This window comes from Otolemur garnettii, unplaced genomic scaffold (genome assembly GCF_000181295.1).
Source record: "Otolemur garnettii isolate 467f Iridium unplaced genomic scaffold, OtoGar3 scaffold00145, whole genome shotgun sequence".
Classification (NCBI taxonomy): Eukaryota; Metazoa; Chordata; class Mammalia; order Primates; family Galagidae; genus Otolemur; species Otolemur garnettii.
In genome coordinates, this window is record NW_003852540.1 from 3,347,125 (window position 1) to 3,355,951 (window position 8,827).

At 44.9% G+C, this 8,827-nt stretch overlaps 1 non-coding gene across 1 annotated transcript; it reads left to right on the top strand.

The window, feature by feature from the left end:
* Window positions 1–3,826: 3,826 nt before the first annotated feature.
* LOC111728230 lies at window positions 3,827–3,960 on the top strand. The gene has a single exon (XR_002775603.1). It is a non-coding gene; the product is annotated as a small nucleolar RNA SNORA70 (small nucleolar RNA).
* The last annotated feature ends 4,867 nt before the right edge of the window (window positions 3,961–8,827 follow it).

Here is an 8,827-nt window from a genome sequence, read left to right on the forward strand (position 1 = left end):
GGCTGGATTTGAACCTGCCAGCTCAGGTGTATGTGGCTGGTGCCTTAGCCACTTGAGCCACAGGCGCCGCCCCAGCAAATTTTTCTATTTTTAGTAGAGAAGGGGGTCTCACTCTTGACCAAGCTAGTCTCAAACTCATGAGCGATCCTCCTACCTTGGCCTCCCAGAGTGCTAGGATTACAGGTATGAGCTCCTGGATCCAGCCTAGTAAATGTAGTCTTTATTCTAGGTACCCAAATAACTTCCATTATAATTAAACCACTGCTGTTCTGAAAAAGACTAGGAGAGGAGAGAAAAAAATAAATCAGTGTTCATACCAATTAGAATGGCTATTATTTAAAAAAACTCAGAAAGTAACAAGTGTTTCTAAGAGTGTGGAGAAACTGTGACCCTCCGGCCTTGCTGGGGGAAAAGTAAAATGACGCAGCTGCTGTGGAGAACAGTGCGGTGAGTCCTCACAAAATTAAGCATAGCGTTACCATATGATCCAGTAACCCCACTTCTGGATTTATACTGTACCTGAAAGAATTAATGCGGGGACTTGAACAGGTATTTCTGTGCCCACATTTATAGTACCCTGTTCTCAGTAGCCAAGAGATAGAAACAGCCCAAGAGTGTCCATGGAGAAGTGAATGCATAAACAAAATATGGCCTATCTGTATAAAGCCTTAAAAAGGAAAGAAACTCTGGCGGATGCGATGGTTCATGCCTGTAATCCTTGCACTCTAGGAAACCAACGTGGGCTTAGGAGTTCAAAACCAGCCTGAGCAAGAGTGATACCCCCTCTTTACTAAAAACGGAAAAATTAGCCAGGCATTGTGGCAGGTACCTATATATACTCCAAGTTACTTGGGAGGCTCAGGCAGGAGGATCACTTGAGCCCAGGAGTTTGAGGCTGCAGTGAGCTGTGATGATGGCACTGCACTCTACCGAGGGTGACAGTGAGACCCTCTCTTGAAAAAAAAAGTTGGGTACAGTGGCTCACACCTGTAATGGTAGCACTTTGGGAGGTCAAGGCAGGTGGACTGCTTGAGCTCATGTGTTTGAGACCAGCCTGAGCAAAAGCGAGACCCCTGTCCCTAAAAACTAGCCAGGCATTATGGCAGGTGCCTGTAGTCCCAGCTGCTTGGGAGACTGAGGCAAGAAGGATCACCTGAGCCCAGGTGTTTGAGGTCACAGTGAGCTATGACGCCAAGGCAGGCTACCAAGGGTGATAAAGTGAGACTTTGTCTCAAAAAAAAAAAAAAAAGGGAAGGAAATTCTGACTCATGGTATAACACAATTGGCCTTAAAGACATTATGCTAAGTGAAACATTCCAGTTACAACGTGAGCTTCTAGATTAGTACAATGTCCAGACACAGAAAGTAGGAGGGTGGTTACCAGGGGCTTGGAGCTGCAGAGAACAGTGTTTAACTGGGACAGGTTCAGGGGATGAAGATGCAAAAGTTCTAGAGACAGACAGTTCTGATAATGTGAATGAACTTAATGTCAGTGAACTGTACACTTAATATGGCTACACTGGTAAATTTTGTGTACATTTTACTACACACAGGAACACAAATCAGTGTTTCCCAGTGAGACCCGTGGGTTGGCTTCTAGGGGGCAAGAAAGTGGAAAAGCAGGGAGAGGAGTTTTGGCCTGACACCCCATCCTGCTTCCTTAGGCACTCGGCCCCCACTGGGGTTAGACGGAGAAGGGTCTGAATCATGTAGATAGATGTAAATATTGTAAATATATCCTGGTTCCTGGATTGCTTATAAGGCAGTAGGTGGGAACACCAGGCCCCATCTGTCTCTTCTCTACCCCTCCCCTGTCCTCCTGTGGCTGGCACAGCACATATGAGAGGAGGATAATTAACTGTCAGAAGTGTTCCCTCCTTGGCACTTTTTGCACTGTCCTCTGGCCTTATGGTTTCTCCCCAGGGTGGCTGTCCTGCTGCTGCATTAACTGCAGCCATGAGATTTCCTTGTGGAAAGGTACTGTGCCACCCTGGCTGTCTGAGGAACAGGATTATCAGAGCTGAGAGGCTGGGGGCTGGTCAGGGGAGGTCCTTTCCTGCCTTCCTGGTCACAGTCACTCAGCCTTTATGGGCAAGGTGTTCGGTCCTGTCACCATGCCTGACAAAAACGTGGCCCTGGCTTGGCACCCGTAGCAAAGTAGTTACGGCAGGGACTGTATACACCAAGGCTGGTGGGTTTGAACCCAGCCCCAGCCAGCTAAGCAACAATGACAACTGCAACAGAAAAATAGCTGAGTGTTGTGGTGGGCACCTCTAGTCCCAGCTAGTTCAGAGGCTGAGGCAAGAGAATCGCTTGAGCCCAAGAGTTTGAGGTTGCTGTGAGCTGTGACACTATGGCACTCTACTGAGGGTGACATAGTAAAACTCTGTCTCAAAAAAAAAAAAAATACAGAACTTAGCCAGGCATGGTGGCACAATAACAACTACAACAGCAGCAACAACAACAGCAAAAAAATGTGGCCCAACCCAGATGACAGCAAGAAGCAGGAATCCACTTGACATTATCATCAGAAAGAGCCAAGGTAGCACCACAACTGTTTTCTGGTTATTGAAGGGCATTTTGAAAAAATAACATGAATTTTTTTTACCTTTACTTACTTACTTATTTATTTATTTATTTATTTTCCACAGTTGTTGGCCGGGGCCAAGTTTGAACCCTCTATCTTTGGCATAGGAGGATGGCGCCCTACTCCTTGAGCCACAGGAGCAGCCCCAATTTTTTTACCTTTAATAAATCATATAGGTAAAGAGTTTTTAAAAAGCTAAAAAAGTCAAATAAGAGAAAAAGGATTAAAGGAAAACAACAGCCTTCTGCTCTCCTCCTCCCAACCGAAGTCCAGCTCCTCACATACAACCACTTTGAACTCCTTTTTAGCTGTCTCTTCTGGTATTTAGCCCATATCTCTAATAAAAAAGTCACAGTGATTTTTTTTTTGAGACAGAGATTCACTTTATCACCCTCAATAGAGTGCTGTAGTGTCACAGCTCACAGCAACCTCAAACTCTTGGGTTTAAGAGATTCTCTTGCCTCAGCCTCCCCAAGTAGCTGGGACTACAGGCACCCACTACAACACCTGGTTATTTTTTTTTATTGCAGGTATCATTGTTGTTTAGCAGGCCCCAGCCAGGTTCGAACCCTCTTGCCTCTGTGTATATGGCTGGCGCCCTAACCATTGAGCTATGGGCATTGAGCCTTACACTGATATTTCTTAAAATTGTCAGTTGTAGATATTATCCTTGGGCTTCCTGTTATGGACTCAGGATTTAGCTGTCTTACTTTACCTCTTCCCCTACCTTCTCAATGCCTTTTAACACAAGTTGGGATAAAAACAATACTTAAATGCCTTCCTTATTAGACCTCTATAGATATTGATAACAAGTACACTTCCTTTTTGTTTTCCCTGGAGTGAATTACCTCTTTTTTTCCCCCTGTGTTCGGCTTTGTTTAAACCTGTGAGTCTTCCCACACTCTCCAACAACTCTGTAAATCCCTCTTAATCCAATTTTCCGCATAGTCAAACTTGTTGGCTAATCCCTCAGTTCCATTTTCCCTTGAGGACCCCTCTTGCAACTCCTCACCCTGCCCAGACAGGCTGCTCTCTGGGCTGCTACAAGGCTCCCTTTCTGAGATTTTCCTTTGCTGCCCTCCGGGGAATTCAAAAGAGAATTATTTTTTAACTATTTTTATATGATTTCAAAGGGCCTACAATTTTTCATTGTAGAAAATTTTAAATGGCTCAAGAAAATAAATAAAGGTGATATGTAATTTTTCTATCCAGATATAACTGTTAACATTTTGGCAGATATTGTAGCTAATTAAGCCGACCATGCTCCTTTCCTCACGGGGTCTGGTGTGCAGTGGCTGCAAACAGCAGCCTCCTTGGTAGTGTATGCAGCCTGTTGCTTGTAGAGGTTGCAAGAAGGGACCTTGGAGACATTCCTTTCCAATACATGTTCATGTGTTAGACCATGTGGAGCCCAATCTAGGCTCCAGACAGGTATGTGTGGTGCCTCTGAAAAGCCCCAGGGAATTGGGGCCAGGGTTCACACTGGCCAAGTCATGTTCGTCTACACCAAACTACAGAACAAGGAGCATGTGATTGAGGCCCTTTGCAGGGCCAAGTTCAAGTTCCCTGGCTGTCAGAAGATTCGCATCTCCAAGAAATGGGGTTTTACCAAGTTTAACTCAGATGAATTTGAAGACATGGTGGCTGAGAAGCTGCTCATTCCAGATGGCTGTGGGATCAAATACATCTCCAATTGTGGCCCCCTGGACAAGTGGCGGGCCCTGCATTCATGAGGACTCACACACTGTGCTGCCTATCACGTGCCTGCCAATAATAAATCCTACTTCCTGTCCAAAACAAACAAACAAAAACCAAAACATTTTGGCAGATACCTTTCCAATCTTCTTTTTATGTATCAATGTATGTCAAAAAGGGGGAAATGCTATCTTGAAATCAAAGCCCCGGGGCTGCCACATTTCTGCCCCTGGGAAAGCAGCAAGATATTCTCCAGTGGAAGAAAATAGCTTGCTGGGCCCCATAAATTGATGAATGTCAAAAGTGCACCCTGCCCAAGAATACTGTTTGGGGCTCGGGGCCTGTAGCTCAGCAGCTACACCAGGGCAGGCAGGTTTGAACCCAGCCTGGGCCTGCAAGACAACAATAATAACAACTACAAAAAAAAAAAAAAATAGCCGGGCATTGTGTCAGGCGCCACCTGTAGTCCCAGCTACTTGGGAGGCTGAGGCAAGAAAATCGCTTAAGCCCAAGAGTTTAAGGTTGCTGCAAGCTGTGATGCTCCGGCACTGTACCGAGGGTGACAAAGTAAGACTCTATCTCAAAGAAAAAAAAAAAGAATACTGTTTGGGAAGACAAGGAGAGAATATGGTTTTGAAAAAAACAAAGAAAGCTGGCTCAGAGCCTACGGCTCAAGCAGCTAAGTTGCTAGCCACATACAGCTGAGCTGGCAGGTTCAAATCCAGCCTGGACCTGCCAAACAACAATGATGCCTGCAACCAAAAAATAGCCAGGCATTGTGGCAGGTGCCTGTAGTCCCAGCTACTTGGGAGGCTGAGGCAGAAGAATCGCTTGAGCCCAGGAGTTGGAGCTTGCTGTAAGCTGTGTCACCTTGGCACTCTACCAAGGGCAACAGCTTGAGGCTCTGTCTCCAAAAAAAAACAAAGAAAGCAATACAATGCTTTATCAGGAGGAAGGGGTAGGAATTGAGACACTGAAGGCCACAACATGAGAAGGAAGGACTGAGAGCCATGGGATCCAATATGGCAGCCACTAGCCATTTGAGGCTATTTAAATTTAGTTTGCTTAGTGGTTACTATATTGGATAGTGCAGAATAAAACATTTCTCTCATTGCAGAAAATTCTATTGGTCTATAATAAAGATCAAAACCTTGCAATGCATGAGCAAAATTTAATTCATACCAGTAAAGCTTGGTAGTCTTTAGAGCCAGATACTTGAGGTCAAATCTTCCTCTGCCATTTATTATTCATGTGATTTCCAACAAGTTAACCTCTGTGCCTTAGTTTCCTTATCTGTAAAGTGGAGATGACAGTAACTACTTTATAGGTTGTTAGAAAGATCAAATAATTAACACCTATAAAGTGCTTAGGGGGCAGCACCTGTGGCTCAAAGGAGTAGGGCACTGGCCCCATATGCAGGTGGCGGGTTCAAACCCAGTCCTGGCCAAAAACTGCAAAAAAAAAAGTGCTTAGGAATGTTCCCCCAACATATAGTTAAGTACTTAATTCCCCTCCCCCATTTTTTAGTTACTAAATAATGAAGTGATAGTTTTAAAAATAGAAATCTAGATTTCTGGATTTTTTCTTTTTTTTTGCAAGGCCTTACAACCCTGGCTCACATTCTTGCAGTGCTACAAGTGGCTAGAACTGAGTTGGAGCTGCGTAGGTAAAATGGGGTGTAGACTCTCCAGTGGCCCACATGTTTGTTTTTTTGGGGGGGTAGCTTCAGCCCAACTCAGTGGGCATATTCTTCTAATTTGCACAAAAGCATTGTATAAGCTAGTGGGCCACCCCGGGCAAGGTGGCAAACATCAGGACATCAAGAAATGTCTTTTTATTTTTTTTTGAGATGGAGACTCACTATGTTGCCCTAAGTAGAGTGCCATGACATCACAGCTCAAGAGATTCTCTTGCCTTAACTTCCCAAGTAGCTGGGACTACAAGCGCCTGTGACAATCCCTGGCTATTTTGTTGTTGTTGTAGTTGTCATTGTTGTTTAGCAGGTCTGGACTGGGTTCAAACTCCCTAGCCCCAGTGTATGTAGCTGGCGCTTTAACCACTGAGCTATGGGTGCCGAGCCAAGAAATGTCTTAAGGCAAGAGGATTATTTAGGACAGTGATATCTAATGTTCTATTTTAAGCCATAGCCTAGACCATAGAGTTTTGTCATTCTGTGCTACAAATTTTCAGTAAAGTCTGCTGTGCATATTGTTTGGGGTTATGGTACAATATTTTGGGGAAATGAAGGTATGAAGTGGAACAAAATTGTGGGGGAAATGGAATAGGAATTACAGAGTGAAAACTGAGAATTTCAGAGAAATGATACAATGAGCTCCTTGAAAACTGAGAATTTCAGAGAAATGAAACAAAGAGCTCCTTGAAAACTCTTAGGAGGCTTTTTTTTTTTTTTTTTTTTTTGCAGTTTTTGGCCAGGGCTAGGTTTGAACCCGCCACCTCCAGCATATGGGTCAGCGCTCTACTCCTTTGATCCGTAGGTGCCACCCTCTTAGGTTTTTGAGGATGGGTACTGGAATATGATGTGGAAGGGGGACTGGAGTCATTCTACTCAGACAATTGGGAAAAGCACAATCTTCTAAAGCTGGAAATAATGGCAATCTCCTAGGCATACATCTGGGTTATAGACTTACATACAAAGGAGCAAGGGAACAGAGAATCAGACTTTTGCAACTTGGTAATTTCCTTTGATCCCTTAATGTATCGTGAACATCTTTCCATATCATTCTTTTACATACATGATTCTCAAGGAAGGGAGAAGTCCTGTTAGAGGTCACTTCAGAATCAAACCACAGAGGTGTTTTTTCAAGCCACATAGGTGTATCAGTTAGGGATCTGGTGAAGAAACAAAATCAATTCCAGTATTTAAAAACAAAATGGAGGCTGAGCATGGTAGTTCACACCTATAATCCTAGCACTCTGGGAGGCTGAGGCAGGTGGATCACTTGACCTCAGGGGTTTGAGACCAACCTAAGCAAGAGTGAGACTGTCTACTTAAAAAAAAAATAGAAATAGGCAGTGCCTGTAGTTCAGTGGGTAGGGCGCCAGCCACATACGCCAAGGCTGGTGGGTTTGAATCCAGCCTGGGTCAGCTAAACAACAATTACAACTGCAACAAAAAAATAGCTGGGTGTTGTGGTGGATGCCTATAGTTCCAGCTACCTGGGAGGCTGAGTCAAGAGAATTGCTTAAGCCCAAGAGTTTGAGGTTGTTGTGAGCTCTGATGCCACAGCACTCTACTGATGGTGACATAGTGAGACTCTGTTTCAAAATAAAAAAAAAAAAGGTGGTGCCTGTGGCTCAGTGAGTAGGGTGCAGCCCCACATATCGAGGGTGGCGGGTTCAAACCCGGCCCTGGACAAACTGAAACAAAAAATAGCCAGGTGTTGTGGCAAGCGCCTGTAGTCCCAGCTACTTGGGAGGCTGAGGCAAGAGAATCGCGTAAGCCCAGGAGTTGGAGGTTGCTGTGAGCTGTGGCACCAGGGCACTCTACTGAAGCAACAACACTGTCTCTAAAAAAACAAACAAACAAACAAAAAAAACTAGCCAGATGTAATGGTGCACACCTATAGTCCTAGCTACTAGAGAAGCTGAGGCAAGAGGCTTCCTCAAGCCCAAGAGTTTGAGGTTGCTATGAGTTATGATGATGCCATGGCATTCTACCTAGGGTGAGCGAGTAAGACTCTGTTTTAAGAAAAAAAAAAAAAAAAAAAAAACAGAATGGATTAAACACAGAGATTATGTGACGCACATAATCTATGCAACAAAAAGATTACCAGAGCCCTGAAAGGATGGGAGGTGCTCAGTTCTTGCTCTCAGGAATGACTCCCAGGACACTCCCATGGGAGCTATTACCTTTGTCACCCTCAGGAATGTTGGTTCTAGGACACACTGTTCTAGCTACAAGCCAGGTACCTGGAAGCTGAGACAAAGAGGCTGTGGCCGCTGCCCCAGTCTAGACGCCAGGATGTGGAATTCCACCTTTGCTACTTCTCACAACTTCTTCTCAACATCTTGGAACTCAGAGACTTGACACTGGCATCTCATGGCCTTGCTTGCAGAAGCTACGCCCCAAAACAACATGTATGTGACTTGACCTCTACCTCAATTCCACTTTTAAATCTCTATGAACGGCATCTATGCAGCAACCAAGAACCCAATTTGCACCCAGAATCTGAGCTGCATGCAATCAGTGAAGTATAGCTTTATCTTTCCAGCCTCTGCAGCATAGGAGGGCCCACTGGAATAGATGCCAAGGGTGAACCTACCATATCCAGCAGAGAGATGCTAGTATTCACTTCTAAGAAATCAGGGTGGTGCCTGTGGCTCAGTGGGTAGGGTGCTGGCCCCATGTACTGAGGGTGGTGGGTTCAAACCCAGCCTCAGCCAAACTACAACAACAACAAAATAGCCGGATGTTGTGGTGAGCACCTGTAGTCCCAGCTACTCAGGAGGCTGAGGCAAGAGAATCGCCTAAGCCCAGGACTTGGAGGTTGCTGTGAGCTGTGTGACTCCACGGCACTCTACTAA